Genomic DNA, 20,929 nt, shown 5'->3' with positions numbered 1-20,929 from the left:
CGGCTTGATCTTCAGGCCATATTTCGACAAGGATTCAAACACTTCTGCTAAGTGCTTCAGGTGGTCCTCATAAGTCTTGGAGTAGACTATTACGTCATCCAGGTACAACAGCACGGTTTCAAAGTTGTGATGGCCCAAGCAGCACTCCATCAACCTTTGGAATGTCCCTGGGGCGTTGCAGAGCCCGAATGGCATACAGTTGAACTCACAGAGACCCATTGGTGTCGTGAATGCAGTCTTCTCTTTGTCCGCCTCTGCCACGGGAACCTGCCAATACCCACTGGTGAGATCCAAGGTGGAGAAATAGTTAGCTGACTTTAAGGCTGTTAGTGACTCCTCTATTCTGGGCAGTGGATAAGCATCTTTATGTGTAATGCGGTTAATTTGCCTGTAATCTACACACATTCTCATTGTACCATCTTTTTTCTTTACGAGCACTAGTGGAGCTGCCCAGGGGCTACAACTATCTCTGATAACCCCAGCCTCCTTCATTTCCCGTAACATTTCCTTGGCACACTGATACTGTGCGGGGGGTACAGGGCGGTATCTCTCTTTAATGGGATGATGATCACCCGTGGGGATTTGATGTTTAACCCCTTTCACTTGCCCAAAATCTAGGGGGTGTTTGCTGAAGACCCGCTCGTACTCCTGTACCACCCGGTAAACCCCATGCTTTTGGTGCGAGGGGGTGGAGTCGGTGCCTACATGTAATTTTTGGCACCAGTCTTCCGGCTGCCCCTTGGAGCCATTGTCTTCCGCCTGGTCGGACGGGATCAAGGGTTCCACTGCTTTAATGGTATTGTTACTGACAGTGTACAGTTTTGCTACAGTGGCGTACCGGGGCAATTTGGCCTCCTCCTCCCCACAATTCAGGACACGGACGGGCACTCTCCCCTTGCGGACGTCCGCTACCCCTCTGGCTATCAGGACTCCAGGCCTACTGTCTGAATACACTGGTTCTACCAAGGCATGGTAATCCTGACCCTTGAGGCCTATTGCTGCCCGACACCATATCAACATTTCACTTCTTGGGGGTATTACAATGGGGAGGGGATCACTTACCCTCACACTGCCAATTTCTCCTCCGGCTAGCTCTACTTGCTGCCTCCTCATCAGGGCTCTGATCTCCCTCTGTAGGACACGCTGCTGCCCGGAGCTGGCAGTTTCAGACGCCTGTTGCAACAAAATTATCACTTCGGCAATACAATTTTCTATCACATTTGTACCAAGGGTTAGCAGTGGGTCAGATTCTTTGCGATCAATATCTACAATTATCATCCCCTGACATGGCAATTCCACCCGCCCCACTTTAATGGTTACTTCTTTGTACCCAATTTGAGGTAAGGGCTGACCATTACTGGCCACAATCGTTAAATCATCATCTGGGCCATGGTCAATGTCTGAATCAGCCCAATATCTTTTGTACAGTTTGTGGGGGATGGTTGTTACCTGGGACCCCGTATCCAGGAGGGCATTCAAAGGGATCCCATCCAGCACAATGGGAAGGACCGGTCGTCCTCCCACATACTTGCTGCGGCTGGGGTTTTAGCCGGGCTTCCTCACACCTGGGGGTTGGCTCCTGGCCCCAGGCTCAGCCCGTTTAAAGGACAGCGTCGTGCAATGTGGCCCGCCTGGTTGCAGTGGTGGCAGATCGGTTGTCCTGTTGAATCATACCGGTCTGTGTCTCTGCCTCGGGTCGGCGGAATCCTCCTCTGTCGCATCCATGGGATGTCTTCTGGGCTGGAGGCCAACTCGATTTTTGCAGGCGAGGGGGTCATTTGTAGAGACTGCACGGTCTTGGCAAGGGCAGCCACAGTCTTGGTCAGCTCCTGGAACTGCTGTCTGAGCTCTGCCGTGGGATCCTTATCCAGGGACTGCGCCTCAGCCCCTGCAGTGGCTCGTGTTGCAGGCACCACCCCGGGGTACGTGATAGCAAGAGGCCGGAGGGGTACTGGGTCATTCGGTGTAGATTCTCTCAGTACCCTGATGGCCTGGTCCTTAAACTTTGCAAAGTCCAGAGCAGGGTTCTGCAGGACCATGATACGCAGCTGTGTCCTGTGGGCGTCTGACAGGAGCCCTTCTATGAACTGCTCAGTTAGGAGTTTGTCTTCTTCACGTACACTCTCTGGGTCCACCTGTTTAACTGCTTTCAGGGCCTCCTGCAAGTTTAAGGCATAGTCCCTTATGCTGTCTGTGGCCCGTTGCTTGCACCCAAAGAATCTCATCTTTATCTCTGCTGCGGTGCGGGTGTCAAAAGTGCTCTTTAGTTTGGCCAGTATCTGGGCTGCTGTCCCTTTATCTGTATCAGGCCAGGACTTCGCTTCACGCTGGGCTGCGCCGGCTAGCTGCCCCATTAATATGCCCACCTTCTGGCTCTCAGTCAGAGGATACACCCGGAACAAGCTGTGCAGGCTTTCTCTGAAGTCACTCAAGGTATGGGACTCCCCGGAGTACTGCGGCAGCCATTCTGCTCCTGGTATGTACGGCATGGTGATCGGCATTACCGGCGCTATAGTGGGGGCTGGGGCGACGGCGACTGGGACTACTTCGGCCGGTGCTGCGGCGCCCTGGGCGATGGCAGCCACCTGCTCTCCCTCGGAGTCGGACATCTTCCTCCCCCTTAGTGAACCTTACCAGGCTCCGTTCACTTTTCAAATTTTCTTCCGGGTCGCGCGGGGTTAACAGCGCTCTGCTCTGATGGCGCGCTCCCTTCGCGCTCTTTGTCAGGCACGCCCCCCTTCTTCCTGCGCTCGGCGCGGCTAATGGCGGCGGCAATTTACAACCAGTACACAGTCTTTTACACAGTTCTTCAGGCGCACAGTACCCGGTGTGACCGGGCACGAAATCCTGTTCGTGACGCCAAAAGTTGACTCGCCCACCCCAGGGCTATGGGACACCCGGTGCCGGGCCGGACTAGTCCGGTGGTAGTCAGTGGTGGCTGGGCCCGGCTCCGTGGCCCTGGTGGGTGTCAGTTGAATATGTGGCTGATGACTTTAATGTTTGTGTTCGTGACGCCACCTGTGGTATGCGGCTATTAAGCCGCCGCTGCTGTGTGAGGCCACCGGGATGATGTTATGGCAGCAATGTTAGTACTGCTCCCCACAGGTGGAGCAATGCCCGGGGCACAGTTGGTGCTGGTGGAAGTCTATGGTGCTGCGTGACTAACACGGTGCAGGGCCGACAAGCAATGAAAGAAACAGGCACAAACAGTAGTCTCTTTACCTTCTCCTCTTTTACTCGGCAGAAACTTAGTCCAGGGAGACCGTCACAGATGGTATAGATGATCCGGCCGGCCTGGAAGTGCCTGGGGTGATCTTTGGCCAGTTGAGTATGAGGCCTACTCCTTAATCTTTCTCTGCTGTTTTAGGACACTGCACTTTGGGTTCGCAATTGCCCTCTTGCTGCTGGGACTTGTTGTTCGTCCCCTCTTCTGTGTGGTAGACTGCGCAGGCCCTCTCTGGTGCTTCTCTGCTGGAGCCCACACCAGGCCCTTGGGATGCAGCTGTACCTTCAGATTGCTTCTGGGGCAGGGGGCTTACAGCTCTCCTGCCCTCCGGATTCAGCTACCAGGGATGGATTTTATGCCCTGGCAACTACAGACTCCGATGTCCGAGTCTCTGCTGTGCCTCTCTGCTCCCCTTGCTTCACTGGGCCAAGCTATCCCAGCTCTAGGCCCCAGTTTACAAGGCAGCACTACTCTGCGTCTGCACTCTTTCACTCCTGTGTCCAGACTAACTAACACTTCCTCCTTCCAGCCAGACTTAAGGAATGCTCCCTGAAGTTCCAGGTTCAGAGCTCCCCCTGCTGGCCGGAGGGAGAACTGTGTTGAGTGTTAACTTACTGGCCAATAGATCTCCCAATTACCTCCAGGCTCAGCATTAACCCTTTTGGGAGGGCAATGCTGTTGTGGCGACCAGGTCCTGGGGCGCCACACTGGTGACATCTACTACACTATCTGTACTGACGGAGTTATCACTGTGTTATATCTGGTGTTCCATAGGACTGCAGATGACATCTACTACATTATGTGTGTTCAGAGAGGTGTCCTGTGTTTTCTGTGATGTTATGTAGGACTGCAGTTGACATCTATTAAATTATCTATCCTCAGTTATCACTGTATTATCTGTGGTGTTACATAGGACTGCAAGTGACATCTACTACATTATCTATCCTTAATTATCTGTGTTATCTGTAATATTACACAGGACTGCAGGTGACATCTTCTACATTATCTGTAGTCAGAGAGTTATCACTGTATTATCTGTGGTGTTCCATAGGACTGCAGGTGACATCTACTACATTATCTATCCTTAATTATCTGTGTTATCTATAATTTTACACAGGACTGCAGGTGACATCTTCTACATTATCTGTAGTCAGAGAGTTATCACTGTATTATCTGTGGTGTTACATAGGACTGCAGGTGACATCTACTACATTATCTATCCTTAATTATCTGTGTTATCTATAATTTTACACAGGACTGCTGGTGACATCTTCTACATTATCTGTAGTCAGAGAGTTATCACTGTATTATCTGTGGTGTTACATAGGACTGCAGGTGACATCTACTATATTATCTATCCTTAATTATCTGTGTTATCTGTAATTTTACACAGGACTGCAGGTGACATCTACTACATTATCTGTAGTCAGAGAGTTGTCACTGTATTATCTGTGATGTTCCATAGGACTGCAGGTGACATCTACTATATTATCTATCCTCAGTTATCACTGTATTATCTGTGGTGTTACATAGGACTGCAGGTGACATCTACTACATTATCTATCCTTAATTATCTGTGTTATCTGTAATTTTACACAGGACTGCAGGTGACATCTACTACATTATCTGTAGTCAGAGAGTTATCACTGTATTATCTGTGGTGTTACATAGGACTGCAGGTGACATCTACTACATTATCTGTAGTCAGAGAGTTATCACTGTATTATCTGTGGTGTTACACAGGACTGCAGGTGACATCTACTACATTATCTATCCTTAATTATCTGTTATCTATAATTTTACACAGGACTGCAGGTGACATCTACTACATTAGCTGTACTCAGAGAGTTATCACTGTGTTATCTGTGGTGTTACACAGGACTGCAGGTGACATCTACTACATTAGCTATCCTTAATTATCTGTTATCTATAATTTTACACAGGACTGCAGGTGACATCTACTACATTAGCTGTACTCAGAGAGTTATCACAGTGTTATCTGTGGTGTTACACAGGACTGCAGGTGACCTCTACTACATTAGCTGTACTCAGAGAGTTATCACAGTGTTATCTGTGGTGTTACATTTTTTTGTTTGTCGGGGGTGGAAAACTGCAAAACATCTCGGAGTTTAGGCCCTGATGATCTTGTTGCTACTTGATTGAAAAATTGCTCTTTTAATTTATATGCAAATAAGTCAAAGCAATCCCTAAGCCTATTTCTTGCTCAGCACCACCTACCTTTTGTTTAACTGAAAGCTGACCAGCTTCACTATATGCCCAATGAGCTGTCAGTCAAGGTAAGTGGAGCTAAGTGGGGAATAGAAGCAGAGACTTGGGAAGTGCTTTGACGCACCCAGAGCACTTTAACTTAATTTGCTTTTGAATTAAAACAATTTACCCTGCAACAAATGTTCTTCCTCTGCAGACTTACCTCAGAAGAAATTAAAGGGAACCAACCACCAGGATTTTGCTATATGAAGTAAAGGCAGTGCCATACTGGTACTGGGATGCTGAATCCGTGCATACCTTTTGTTGAAAGATTGGATGCTTAATTGCTGAAATATCTGTTATCAAAGTTACAGAAATGTACTACACTTTGATTGACATGTAAAGCGTGGCAGGCCTTTGTAGGTCGGGTCCTCTATGATGATTCCTCCTCCTGCATCCTCTATGGCAGGGGTCGGGAACCTATGGCTCGCGAGCCAGATATGGCTCTTTTGATTGCCGTATCTGGCTCGCAGACAGGGCTCCTACCTGTCTATGGGAAGGATCAGGGCCGGCGCCAGCACAATTGAGAGCAATGATGAGAGAGTGAGTGGCGCGCTCTCTCTCTTATCATTCTCCCCGCTGTGACTGTCGGCGTTCTTCTGACAGCTCTGCAGCGAGCGCGGTGACGTCATCACTGCGCGCCTGCTGAGAGGTCAGCGAGCGACAGCAATGGACGATGCGCCGAGGAGACCGGATCAGCGGGGGAACGAGAAGTGAGCCGCCCCTCTACTGACACTGGGCTCTCCTGACTCACAGGCCGGCCACTACACAGCGGCACTAGTACACATAGGGGCCCGGCAGCCGCTCTGCGTCTATGTGTAGTGCTGCTGTGTAGTGGCCGAACTGTGAGTCAGGGGAGCCCAGTGTCAGTAGAGGGGCCCCTGACCTGGAGAGGCCACCAGCCATGTCTGAGCTGCAGGAGTGCTAGTCCTGACCTGCACAGCAGACGGGATCTCCATCCTGCAGGACCTGCGATGATGTCACGCCCATGTGACTGTGTGGGAGGAGACACAGGATGCCGGGCAGAAAGCAAGAGAACTGAATCCTGAAGGAGATAATGGACACATGATGACTGGTAATAAGAAAAGAGGGGACATGAGGGGGAGGGGCTGCAGGGTGAGGGGCATATGAGGGCTGCAGACTGTGACAGAAGCATGTGAAGGGGTGCAGAGTGTTTGAGAGGGGTAAGTTGGGGTACAGGCAGGGTGAGATATGTGAGATATGGGGGTGTAGTGTGTGAGATCTGGGGGGTGCAGGCTGTATGGGAAGCAGTGTGTGTGTGTGTGTGGGATATGGGGGGTGCAGGCTGTATGGGGAGCAGTGTGTGTGTGTGATATGGGGGTGCAGGCTGTATGGGGAGCAGTGTGTGTGTGTGATATGGGGGGGTGCAGGCTGTATGGGAAGCAGGGTGTCTGGGCCACTGACAGATACAATTGCTCCAGCGGTCACTTAGTACACAAAGGAGTGTTCCTCTCTGCTGCACTAAGCCACCGCTGGACCTAAACAATAATTCGCTGTAAAATAATAAAATAGATAATTGACATAACTGACAATGCGTTGTGTGACATGTCCAATATTCCAGCTGCTTTCTTCTGCGAATGCCTCAAAGCTGGCATTCTCTCAACATCAGGTGGGAAGAATGCCAGCTTCCAGTCATGCGCAGGAAAAAGAAGCAGCCAGACTGCTGGACTGATGTCATGCATCGCAAGTTCACAATGTAAGTTATTTATTTGATTTTTTACTGCTAATTACCATTGTTTCAGTCCAGTTGTGGCTTTATACAGCAGGGAGGAGCATTCCTTGCTGTACTAAGTGAACATTGGAGCGATTGATCTGTCAATGGCCCTTTAAACATATTGTACGGCTCTCGCGGAATTATATTTCAAAATATGTGGCGTTTACGGCTCTCTTAGCCAAAAAGGTTCCTGACCCCTGCTCTATGGCATGCGCTTTTTCTTTATTTAAATTTTGCTCTGCGCCACGATGGCTGCTGTTGGTGGCACATGCGTATTGCCACAGTAATGATGTCATCATTAAAATGGCGCCGCAGCCCACGCATGTGCGAATCATGATCTCCCGCGCCATTTTAATGAAGACATCATTACTATGGCAGTGTGCACACAGCACCAACAGCAGGAATGGCGGTGTGGCGCGATATTTAAATATAGGTATGATTTTACTGAAGTGAGTGCCGCTTTCTTCAGACGATCTTCAGATACCTTCTCAAATCTTTACTGAGATTTTGTGCCACACCATCAGGTTTTCTCTCTGGTCTTTATTTGCATTGAACTTAGAATTTTATGTTCAGTTCTGAGCAGTTGTTATGGTTAAACATTGTGTTTTGCCTATTCAGCATTGAGAATAAAGGCGAATGTGCCTATTAAACCTGTGCCAACCTGGAGGAGAGGAGGACCTTTTACTGTAATTGCTTCTGTAATGACTTAAAGGAAAGTGAATTTCCTCTAAGTTAAGATTCTGTTTTTCTTACATTTCTTGCTTCCGGAGTGGATATAACCACAAAGAATTTGAGTTACGAGCCATGGATCTGGTAATTGTGGGGAGCTTGAGTTTTGCAGGCTGTCTCTAGAATTACAAAGCCTTGGTCACAAGCTGTGCATTTTTGTGTGATGACCAAAGTCAGCTCATGGGAACCAACCTTGTTTTTCTTCATAAATTCTGGAAATTGGTAGGCAGCTTTCTGTAGTCTCTTACCTGTTAGACTTCAGAAATATGCAATCTTTACCGAATATTTATTTAAAAGGATTTTAACTAGGGATGATCGAATACCTCAAATATTTGGCTTCGCGAATATCCGACGAATAGGTCGCCGCTATGCGAATATTTGATGCGCAATGTATGTCTATGGGAAGCCAGAATAGTTCCGAATAGTTGTTAACTCTGGTTTCCCATAGACTTACATTGCGCATCGAATATTCGCGAATAGTCACATAGCGGCGACCTATTCAGAAAATATTCGCAAAGCCGAATATTTGAGGTATTCGATCATCCCTAATTTTAACACCTGTTTAATTTTCTTCATTGTTTCCTCTGCATAACTGTATTAGTTTGTCAATGAAGTGAAATAGTAGATCATTGGTTTTCGGAAACAAGTAGATCCTGTGATGCAAAAAAAGCCCAAAAAATGGATGGTTGCACCCTTGAATAAAACCTGAAAGCTTTAAGCCCGCTTTACACGCTACAAGATATCTTACAATGTGTCGGCGGGGTCACGTCGTAAGTGACGCACATCGGGCATCGTAAGGTATGTTGTAGCGTGTGACAGCGACGTGCAATTGCGATTGAACGAAAAACCGTTCATCGCATGCACGTCGTTCATTCCTGACGAATAGAACGTCAGATTGTTCATCGTACCCGGGGTAGCGCACATCTCAGTGTGTGACACCCCGGGAACGATGAACAGATCTCACCTGCCTCCTGCAGCTCCCGGCCCACAATGCGGAAGGAAGGAGGTGGGCGGGATGTTTACGTCCTGCTCAGCTCCGCCCCTCCGCTTCTATTGGCCGGCTGCAGCGTGACGTCGATGTGACGCCAAACGTCCCTCCCACTCCAGGAAGTGGACGTTCGCCGCCCACATCGAGGTCGTATGGAAGGTAAGTATGTGTGACGGGGGTTAATCGTTTGTGCGGCACGTTCAACAAATTGAACGTGCTGCACATACGATGGGGGCGTTGCAAATCGCATACGATATCGTATGCGAAATTGCAACGTGTAAAGCAGGCTTTATTCGGTCATATTAAAAACATGAACCAACGTGGCAATGGATAAAATACCCTGATGCGGTTCTGGCTTTACCATCCTTAATCATAGAGTGTAGTCATGCATCAGGGGACATCATATTGCCCATCAATGAAGCAATACGGGAAACACCTAAATAAGATATATCACGTCAATCAATAACATATTAATATAACTCAATCAGTAATAGCAAAAAAAGAAAAGACAGTTGCACTCTGAAATGCTAAAGTATGCAAACAATGAATGCAAGAGTATAAATATGCATTACTGCTTAAGGAAATCTAAGAAAAATGGGGTCAGGTGGGAAGGTGCATTTAAATGTTTAGCCGTGCTATGATTCATTCAGCGCCTGTACTTGATTTGAACAGTCACTCTGTGATGACAGTCCCATTAACCCCTTCACGACTGGACGATTTTGCGCTTTCCGATTTGTTTTGTTTATGCCTCCCTTCCTCTGAGAGCCGTAACTTTTTTATTTTTCCATCAATATAGCCATATGAGGGCTTGTTTTTTGTGAAACTAGTTGTACTTTTAAATGAAACTATGTGTTTTACCATATAGTGTACTGGAAAACGGCAAAATAAAAATGCAAAAAAAGTGCGATTGCACAATTGTTTTTGAGATATTGTATTCACTGTGTTCACTATATGGTAAAACTGATGTGTTGGTGTGATGCCTCAGGTCTGTTCGAGTTCGTAGACACCAAATATGTATAGGTTTACTTTTATCTAAGGTGTTACAAAAAATTCAGTCCAAAAAAAGTGTTGCACGTTTTGCGTCTCGAGCTGCCGTTTTTAATGGTACAATTTTTGCACAGATGCAACATTTTGATCGCCTGTTTTTGCATTTTGCGCAAAATTTGCAATAACCAAAAAACATAATTTTGGCCTTTGAATTTTTTTTGCCGCAACTCCGTGTACCGATTAGATTAATTGATTTTATATTTTGATCGATTGGGCATTTCTGAACACAGCGATACCAAATGTGTGTATATTTTTTTTAACCCTTTTAATTTTCAATGTGGCAAAAGGGGGGTGATTTGAACTTTTAGGTTTTTTTTATTCTTTTTTTAATTTTTCTAAACTTTTTTTTAATACTTTTTCTTTATTTTACCAGTCTCCCTAGGGGGCTATAAGGATCAGCAGTCTGATTGCTCATTCTTTTCCCTGATCAGAGCAGCACTGCTTAGATTGGGAGAATAGCTCATCCTGCAGTACTCGGCTGCTGGTTACAGAACCTGAATCATGTGCGCTACAGGTGTCTTCATACAAACCTGTGCTACCATGACAATCATCGGATCCACTTCCAGTGGCTGCTGGTGAATAAAGCTTTAACGTGATTGCCATTAAAATGGGGCATTCACATTTTGACAGCGCCATTTAAGGTTTTAACATGTACGGGTGGATAGTGATTCCACTCCTGCCTGCAAGGCACACATGTCAGCTGTACAAATCAGCTGACGTGCGCGGATCCCCTCCAGCAGCCCGCAGCAGCTGGTGGGGATTAACAATATGACTGCTAGGACGTAACTATACTGCCCGCGGTCATTAAGGAGTTAAAATCTGCTCTACTGGGCAATTTTCCAATGGATTCCATGGAGATTTTTTCTACAATTGGCTATTCTCAATTCGTTTCTTGAGAAATACACAACTTTTCCAGTCTCCTTAAATTCCTTGTTGCTGGGGAGAGGGATAGTGACGCTGACACTCCTGCGTTACCATTCTGGTTTAGTAGGTTCATTATACTACTGAGCATATGTTACCAAGACTGCTCTGTCAGTGCTTGTCCTGAGCTCTACACTGTTATCATTATATTTACATCTAGGGCTAACAAGCATTTGAACAAGCACATGGCTCAGAAAGATGAGAGCATAATTAGGAAACCTGCTTTAGAAAATGCCAATGCAGGGATGGGGGGGTGATTTTAGAAGACTAATAACAGCAGCATAGCCAGGAGCTGAGAGGAATGAGGTTGTGAGCTGCTGAATGTTGTATAGAAATCCATAGGCTTGAGGGAGATTGCCAAGATCTTATGTGTTAACTCCTCAGCCTGTAGTTTAGCTACTGCACATACTCTGAAAGGATCTGTTGGTTGATCTTCTTTGCAACATGCTTTACACTATTTAAGATATTCTCTCACAGCAGGAGAATGACCTACAGCAAATATAAAAGCAAGTCAATTGATTATTTTCATGCTATTCAATTGACTATACCAATTTCATAATATGAGCATATTCCGTGAATTATATCTAACTTTTCTGCTACTGTAATAATATCCAGCATATCTAAGCATAGAACATATTAAAACCAATATAATTTTTATTTTTTTATGTTTCTTAATCTCTTCACGACACATGACGTACTAGGTATGTCATGGATTGTGACAGGGTAATCCCCGCACATGTCAGCTGATTTGAATAGGTGACACACATGTCAGCCCCTTAGATCGCGCTGTCAAAATGTGACAGCGCTATGCAAATGTCAGCCGTGGTAAGTGCGCTCTCACCCGCCGCCATCGGAAGTCACGTGACGTGATCACGTGGAGCTGATGGTTGCCATGGTAGCACAGGGTCATGTGATGACTGCTGTAGCTATCATGAGTCAATTCCTCTTACTGCCAGCAGAGCACCGTGCGTGAGAGAAAAGCAGCAATTCAGCAGATCAGAGCTGTGCAGCTGTGATCTACAGAAATGAACAATCAGATTGCTGATCCTTATAGCCCCCTAGGAGGGCTAGTAAAATAAAAAATAAAAAGTTTTAAAAAATTAAACCTAAAAGTTCAAATCACCCCCCATTCGCCCCACTGAAAATTAAAGAGTTAAAAAAATACAAACATTTGGTATCGCCGCATTCAGAAACGCCCGATCTATCAAAATATAAAATCAATTAATCTGATTGGTAAACCGGGTAGCCGCAAAAAAATTCCAAACGCCAAAATTACATTTTTTGGTTGCCACAAATTTTGTGCAAAATGCGATAACAGGCGATCAAAATGTACCATCACACAGACACATCAGTTTTAACATATAGTGAACACGGTGAAAAAAATATCCCAAAAACTACTGTGCTTTTGTACTTTTTTTTGCAGTTTTCCACACTTGAATTTTTTTTCTGTTTTCCAATACACTATATGGTAACAATTATGGTTTCATTTAAAAATACAACTCGTTCCGCAAAAACCAAGTCCTCATATGGCAAGATTGACGGAAAAATAAAAAAGTTACGGCTCTCGGGAGAAGGAGAGCAAAAATATCCAAAAAACGGAAAATCACCCAGGGGTGAAGGGGTTAAGTATCCTCATCTGCCCTCACCTACAAAGACTATAAGGGTATGTGCACATGTTAAGTATTTGGTGCAGAAAAATGCGGAGGCAAAAACACATTTTTTTTCCTGTTTTTTTTTTAGTATGCTTTTTATGCGTTTTTGGTGCAGATTTTTCCCACTCAGTAGTATGAGTGAAGTCTAGCAAAAACGGTGAAAGAATTGACATTCTGCAGATTTAAATTTGTACCAAATCCGTAAGGAGAAAATAACGTGTGCAGGAGACTTCAGGATTCTCAGACAATTTGCTGACATCAGGAAATTGTGACAAGTCTGCGCAGAAAAAAACGAGACAGATTTTCAAGGTGTCCACAGGCCCTAAGAGCTGCATTACCTGACACAACCCATAGACTAGAGTGGATCTATTTGTAGAGAAAAAACACTTTTTTTTAATCAATTTCAGACTTTTATCTGGTCCATTTATTTTAAAAAAGTGGATATAGCTTTAGCACATATAGGTTTAGAGTACTTGCTATTCAAAAGCCTTAATATACATGTGAGTAATCCTGAGATATGAAGTATATCTGTCTGTACCACCCACACCAGCCTTTTTCCACTCAGACCACTTCCTGAATCTCAACAATGATTTATTACACCATTAAAATGCATATAAAAGCAGTGTGTTGACAGCTTCACCATGGTGTGCCTGTGATCCAGACTCTGATTATGGATCCAAAGTACATAATCTTCTGTATGAATTTCTGGTGCTTTTATACAAGCCTCAAAAAGACAGGTTGTTCTGAATTCCAGAGAAATCTGAAAGCCACCAGCAAGATGTAATGTTTGTTATGTACCTTTCTTAGTGTATATATATATATATATATATATATATATATATATATATATATATATATATATATATATACATACAATGTGTCCACCCATATCCTGTCCACCGCCATTAACTTGAGAACGGCGGCAGCTATAGGAATAGAAGTGGTGTCTAGTTATAGTAAAGTAGCCATGCGCTACGCAATGAAACCACCTATAGCGCCATCTGGTGGCGCAAGGTGTCAATTCGTATTGAATTGATGATGCCCTACAACTTTGTAATTCACTTTTTTTCTCTATCTCGTTCCGTTTTCGAGATAAAAATGCTAACTCCGTTGTTTTCCACCAGGTGGCACAATAGGGGTTTCATTGTGTAGCGCATTGCTACTTTGCTATACCTAGACACCACTTCTATGCCTATAGCTGCCGTCATTCTCAAGTTAATGTCGGTGGACAGGATATGGGTGGACACATTGTGTGTATATATATAAGTAAGGTACATAACAAACATTACATCTTGCTGGTGGCTTTCAGATTTCACTGTATATAGATAAAGCGGTGTAGATGGACTATGACACATGTTCATAATATATGAATGGTCAATGCAAATATTAGTAATTGATATAGCATCAATATCCATTCCTAAACCGTAGAATGAGATACAGTTGAAACTAAAAGTTTACATACATTATTTAAAAAGGCACATTTGCATGTTTTTCTCACAATCTAACATGAAATCAGAATAAACTTTTAACATTTTTAGCCAGTTAAGATTACCAAAATTATTTTGGCCAAATGCCCGAATAATGAGAGAATGTTTTAAGGCATTTTTATTACTTTCTGCAAAGTCAAAAGTTTACATACACTAAAGGCTACTTTACACACTGCGATCTCAGTCCCGATATCGCTAGTGTGGGTACCCGCCCCCATCTGTTGCGCGACACGGGCAAATCGCTGCCCGTGCCGCACAACAGCCGTCACACATACTTACCTGTCCGGCGACGTCGCTGTGACGGGTGAACCGCCTCCTTTCTAAGGGGGTGGTCCGTGCGGCGTCACAGCGACGTCACTGAAGCGTCACTGAACCGCCGCCCAATAGCAGCGGAGGGGCGGAGATGAGCTGGACGTAACATCCCTCCCACCTCCTTCCTTCCTTATAGCGGCCGGGAGGCAGGTAAGGGGAGCTTCTTCATTCCTGCGGCGTCACACGCAGCGATATGTGCTGCCGCAGTAACGAGGAACAACTTCGTTACTGCTGCAGTAACGATTTTTAAGAATGAACCCCCATGTCGCCGATTAGTGATTTTGCACGTTTTTGCAACGATGCAAAATCGCTTATCGGTGTCACACGCAACGGCATCGCTAATGCGGCCGGATGTGCGTCACAAAATCCGTGACCCCAACGACTCCGCATTAGCGATGTCGCAGCGTGTAAAGCCCGCTTAAGAGTACTATGCCTTTAAACAACATGGGTATGGGACAGTCCATATGATGATGTCATGTCTTTGAAAGCTTCTGATAGGTTTATTGACAACATCTTAGTTAATTAGAGACATCTTATGTGGGTATATTTTAATGCACACCTGAAACACACTGCTTTTGTATGTAGCATCATGAGAAAGTCAAAAGAAATCAGCCAAGATCCCAGGAAGAAAATTGTGCACTTGCACAAGTCTGGTTCATCCTTGGGTGCAATTTCCAGATACCTGAAGGTGCCTTGTTCCTCTGTACAATTATATGCAAGGACAAACAAGATGGAAATGTCCAGCCATAATACAGCTCAGGAAGGAGACAGGTTCTGTGTACCAGAGATGAATGTGCTGTGGTCAAACATGTGCATATCAACCCAAGAACAAAAGCAAAAGACCTTGTGAAGATACTTACGTAAGCTAGTAAGATTCTGTCATTTTTCACAGTGAAATGGGTACAGTATCAACATGGGCTGAAAGGCAACTGCCAGGAAGAAGCCATTGCTTAAAAAAAACATAAAGTCAGATTGATGTTTGCAAATGCGCACAGGAACAAAGACCTTAATTTTTGGAGACATGTCCTGTGGTCTAACGAATCTAAAATTGAACTGTTTGGCAAAAATGACCATCAATACGTTTGGAGTAAAAAGGGAGAAGCTTTTTGAAGCCTTATCACACCATCCCAACTGTGAAACACGGGAGTGGCAGCATCATGTTGTGGGGTTGTTTTGCTGCAGGAGCGACTAGTGCAATTCACAAAATAAATGACATCATGAGGAAAGAAGATTATCTGGCAATACTGAAGAACATCTCAAGACATCAGCCAGGAACTTAAAGCTTGTGCAGAAATGGGTCTTCCAAATTGACAATGACCCCAAGCATATTGCCAAAGTTGTTACAAAGTGACTTAAGGATAACAAAGTCAATGTTTTGGAGTGGCCATCGCAAACCCCTGATCTCAATCCTATTGAAAATGTATGGGCAAGGCGACCTATAAACATGGCTCAGTTACACCAGTTCTGTCAGGAAAAATGGACACAAATTCCTACCAATTCTTGTGAGAAGCTTGTGGAAGGAGATCCAAAACGTTTCACCCAAGTCATACTTTTTAACGGCAACGGTACCAAATAATAATGAAATGGATGTAAACCTTTGACTTTACAGAAAGTAATAAAAATGCCTTAAAACATTCTGTCATTATTCTGGCATTTGGCAAAGGTAAATAATGTTGGTAATCCTAATTGACCTAAAATGGGAAAGGTTTATTCTGATTTCATGTCACATAGTGGGGAAAACATGCAGATTTGTCTTTTTAGATAGTGTATGTAAACTTCTGGTTTCAACTGTATGCTTCCAAGGCCATAAATACAATGCAAATGCAGTTAGCATGCTTATTGACTGTTTCTAGTTAGCAGTGTGAGAATTTTATAATTTCTCTATAAATCACAGAGGAAAAATTTAGATAATAATGAGATATATAAAGAAATAATAAATCTGTAGTTATTTTAAAACCCATTGTTGATGCAATGATTCAGAATGTGTAACTGTAGGTATGCATCCCTATGCGGCAATGCTAAAATGCCCATATTTTATGTTTGCGTGCACAACAGGTAGGACGAATGATATATAAATAGTTAAAGGGAATCTGTCAGCAGGTTTTTGCTACCTTATCTGAGAGCATGATGATGTAGGCAAAAAGATCTTGAATACAGTGATGTATCACTTAGATGACTGGGTGCAGCTGTTCTGACACAAACAGAATTTTTATATTTAGTCATGTAGCAGAGCTGAGAGAGCTTCTCCACCCGCACCAGGCTCTCAACAGAGATTGTACATTGACAGTGAGGTGGGCGTGCCGGACTGCCTATGACATTGTAGTCAGAGCAATGATAAGTCCTGTTTGTGTGCTGCTGCTTAAACAAACATGGCACATCAAAAACAGATCAGGCCTTGACAAGACAGGCATCCCTGAATTCTATGTTTTAACCCTTCCAGCATGCTGTCTTCAGGTTACATAGCAAAAACCTGCTGACAGGTTTCCTTTAATACAGATGAGGTTTTTAAAAAATGTCCATTATGGGCAATCTTGATGTCTTACCAGACATCGGTTTTTGTATGGGCAGTGTGTCTTTCAAGTTGCTCCTAAATTTGACCTCTTTATTTTCTCGGTTTTTGAGTAATGTGAAACGTATGGTATTTCCTCACACACTTGCTGGCCACACGTTTGCATATGTTATTATTTCTGGCATCTTTCCAGAGAAACTGTTAGCCTGGCATGAAAATTCCTTTGATCCTCTGCAATATCCACATGTCCATTGCTGCTGAAAGAAAAATGATAATATAAGGGTAACATAAATAGATATAGTGGTGTAAATATCCTACTTTGAAACACAATGGTACTTTGTGAGCGGTGTTCACTAATTCATCAAGATGAATAATTGAACAGTTTCAGGCACTGTAAACGTCAGCAGCTGGGAAGGAAAGCATATGTATCTGCTTGTTTGTACGGTGACGTTCAGTGATGCTCGTGCTTTATATACTTGTCAGTGTTGAAATTGCAACACCAAGAAGGAAAAGTCAGGGAATTATAGAATTCACAGGATCAATAAATATGTTAGCGATATGCAAATTGTGAAAAAATGGAGTTAACATTTTTAAACCATCTCGAGTTATTCAGTACTGAGTATGAGAACCTAGTGCAGAAATCCATGTAATTACACACCTTGGCATGCTATGAATAAGGTTATTATTGGTTGTCTGCCGAATGTTCTGCCTAGCGGAATGTACTTAGGTAGGCAAATCATCAAGATCCACTGCTGGCAACTCCTCTATTTCCAATTACTGATCAAGAATGTCCCAGATGTGTTTGATGGGTGACAAATATACGGAGACACTGCAGGCAATGGTAAAATATTAAAGCCACAGTAGCACTAGCGACATGCAGCCTCGTGCTGTGTTGACTAATGGCACTTAGGAGAAATGATCATACCACTGATTCTACCACCAACGTCACCCCATTCTTACTCCCGGGATGATATGGCATAATGTACAGTAGACAGACTATTCCAGTCTTTATTCCAGGTACACTAACAACTCGGTGTTACATTGCTTTCCTCATTGAATTGGTGGTACAACCATTTCTCCAAAGTGTCCCAGGAGCCAATTTCCCACTCAACAATGCCAACTTGCATCTTGTTTGTGCTATTGAGAGCAACCTGCATGATCTAAATTCAAAACCATGTCTCTGGATTTGTCATTCAGCAAACACATCTGAGACGTCAATGGTTGGCAATTGTAAAGGATTCTCTGCCAGCAGTGGATTTTGATGTTTTGTGTATTCAGGTGCATTCAGCAAGGCAGAACATTCCTCAGACAACCAGTAATAACCTCAATGGCCGCACGCCAAGGTGTGTAAGAGTGTATATTTTGCAGTGTAGTGTTCATATGAATAAATTGAGGTGGAGTGTGTATGTATACATATTTGTGTGTGTATAATATATATACAGGGTGGTCCAAAAGTAGGTGGACAGTATGTGTAATAGGGTTATCAAACATGGTGTAAAGTGAAACTGACTCAGTTGCCCTTAGCAACCAATCAGATTCCACCTTTCATTTTCCAAAGAGTCTGTGAAGAATGAAAAGTGGAATCTGATTGGTTGCTAAGGGCAACTGAGTCAGTTTCACTTTACATCATGTTTGATGACCCTATTACACATACTGTCCACCTACTGGACAACACTATATATATAATGCATATGCATGCTCTATTTCGATTTGTTCAGTAATGAGTATGAGAGCCACACAGAGAACACTTGCTCATCACATCTTGGCATGCTATACGTGAGGTTAGTATTAATGGTTATCTGAGGAATGTTCTGCCACACTGAGTACGCTTGGACATACAATCATCAGGATCTGCTGCTGGCAGCTCCCTTTATATACATAAAAAGATCAATATTTTAAAATGTATTCTCCTACCCAATATTACATACTCCAAGTGTGTTTTGTTAGAGGCCTACAATAATCTTCGATTGGTAATGGCCTATGTGAGCAGGAGCAAACCTCACCGATCAGGTTAAAGCTGCACTGGATGAACTTTATGGCAGCATATTGATAAATGATATAATAGACATTTATGTGCAACGTGTATTAGAAGTCTGTGATGGACAAAAGACACACTAATCACCCTGCCACTAACTTGGTCTAAATTTAGTGCCTACTTTGTCAAAGATTATAAAACATTATTATGTGAGTGTTTTAATTTTGCCATTGTATGACACTTTTTTTGTAAGGCAGTATAATGCCATTTCATAGTGTATTTTGTCATTTGTTTAGGTAGTCTAAAGTTATTTGGGCAGAATTACAAAAAATTTCAGAAATTAGCAGAAGACCTTCATCTATATGCCTAGGGGCCTCCACAGACTATACCAGTCATGAATATAATTCAAATTGGCCACAATACAAATAATATAGAATTTTTATCTCATTTTTGCAACGTCTTTTATTTATAACAAATTCTGTCTCTTGGTATGGTACCATCTCTTTGATAAAAATAAGTGAGGCAGCTTTATTAGTGGGAGAACCCTCTTCGAAGCAAGCAAAAAGTTGGGAGGTTGGGAAGCAGCGCACTGTGGAAAAGAAAGGGTGACAGAAAGCCTTTAAGAACGGGTTTAGCTGACCAGCCACAGTCATTGTTTGTCATCCTAGCTTTTGCTTGTGAATACAATTCTTCCACAATTGCTCAAGGTACAAACTGTGGATGTGTTCTTCACCTTAATTAAGGATGCTTTGTGATTCTCAATGCTTTGCCTAATGAGGCTCTCATGAGACTGAACACATCACCTACGCAACCATGTTGTGTCCCTTGATAACCGTGATGACAGTTGTAACGCGAACATGTCCTGCTGCAGTAAAATGTGTTTGCCATAAGGATTCACAAACAGCTGTGTGGCTGATTCCATTCAAGTTTAGATAGACTGCAGATATAGTGCCTTGCAAAACTATTCGGCCCCCTTGAATTTTTCAACCTTTTCCCAGGCTTCAAACATAAAGATAAAAATTTTAATATTATGGTGAAGAATCAACAACAAGTGGGACACAATTGTGAAGTTGAACGAAATGTATTGCTTATTTTAAACTTTTATAAAAAAGAATAAACTGAAAATTAGGGCGCGCAATATTATTTACTTTACTTTCAGTGCAGCAAACTCACTCCAGAAGTTCATTGAGGATCTCTGAATGATCCAATGTTGTCCTAATTTAAATGACTGATGATGATAAATATAATCCAATTGTGTATAATCAAGTCTCTGTATAAATGCGCCTGCTCTGTGATAGTCTCAGTGTTCTGTTTAAAGCGCAGATAGCATCATGAAGACCAAGCAACAGAACAGGCAGGTCCATGATACTGTTGTGGAGAAGTTTAAAGCCGGATTTGGTTACAAAAAGATTTCCACAACTTTAAACATCACAAGGAGCACTGTGCAAGCAATCATATTGAAATGGAAGGCGCATACCACTGCAAATCTACCAAGACCCGGCCGTCCCTCAAAAATTTAATCTCAAACAAGGAGATGACTGATCAGAGATGCAGCCAAGAGGCCCATGATCACTCTGGATGAACTGCAGAGATTTACAGCTGAGGTGGGAGAGTCTGTCCACAGTACAACAATCAGTCGTACACTGCACAAATCTGGCCTTTATGGAAGAATGGCAAGGAGAAAGTCATTTCTCAAATATATCCATAAAAAGTGTCGTTTAAAGTTTGTCACAAGCCACCTGGGAGACACAGCAAACATGTGGAAGAAGGTGCTCTGGTCAGATGAAACCAAAATCGAACTTTTTGGGCACAATGCTAAACGATATGTTTGGCGTAAAAGTAACACAGCTCATCACCCTGAACACACCATCCAACAAGACAATGATCCCATACATAAAGCAAAATCTACAATGGAATGGTTCACATATAAACGTATCCAGGTGTTAGAATGGCCAAGTCAAACTCCAGACCTGAATCCAATCGAGAATCTGTGGAAAGAGCTGAAAACTGCTGTTTACAAATGCTCTCCATCCAATCTCACTCAGCTCCAGCTGTTTGCAAAGGAAGAATGGGCAAGAAT

The 20,929-nt window shown here is 43.6% G+C and overlaps 1 protein-coding gene across 4 annotated transcripts in view; it reads left to right on the top strand.

Moving 5' to 3' along the window:
* Positions 1-20,929, top strand: part of PTPN13 (protein tyrosine phosphatase non-receptor type 13) — a 427,557-nt gene that overhangs the window by 106,145 nt on the left and 300,483 nt on the right. Inside the window, exon 1 of one of the 4 annotated variants that reach the window (XM_075351797.1) lies at positions 18,588-18,655. The exons of the other annotated variants lie outside the window; for them this stretch is intronic. The gene's annotated coding sequence lies outside the window, so the exon portion shown is untranslated. Of the gene's footprint in view, positions 1-18,587; positions 18,656-20,929 lie in introns of those variants that run through there. 4 annotated transcript variants of the gene reach the window in all.

This window comes from Anomaloglossus baeobatrachus, chromosome 1 (genome assembly GCF_048569485.1).
Source record: "Anomaloglossus baeobatrachus isolate aAnoBae1 chromosome 1, aAnoBae1.hap1, whole genome shotgun sequence".
NCBI classification, from domain to species: Eukaryota; Metazoa; Chordata; class Amphibia; order Anura; family Aromobatidae; genus Anomaloglossus; species Anomaloglossus baeobatrachus.
This window is presented reverse-complemented; position numbering and strand designations above follow the sequence as displayed.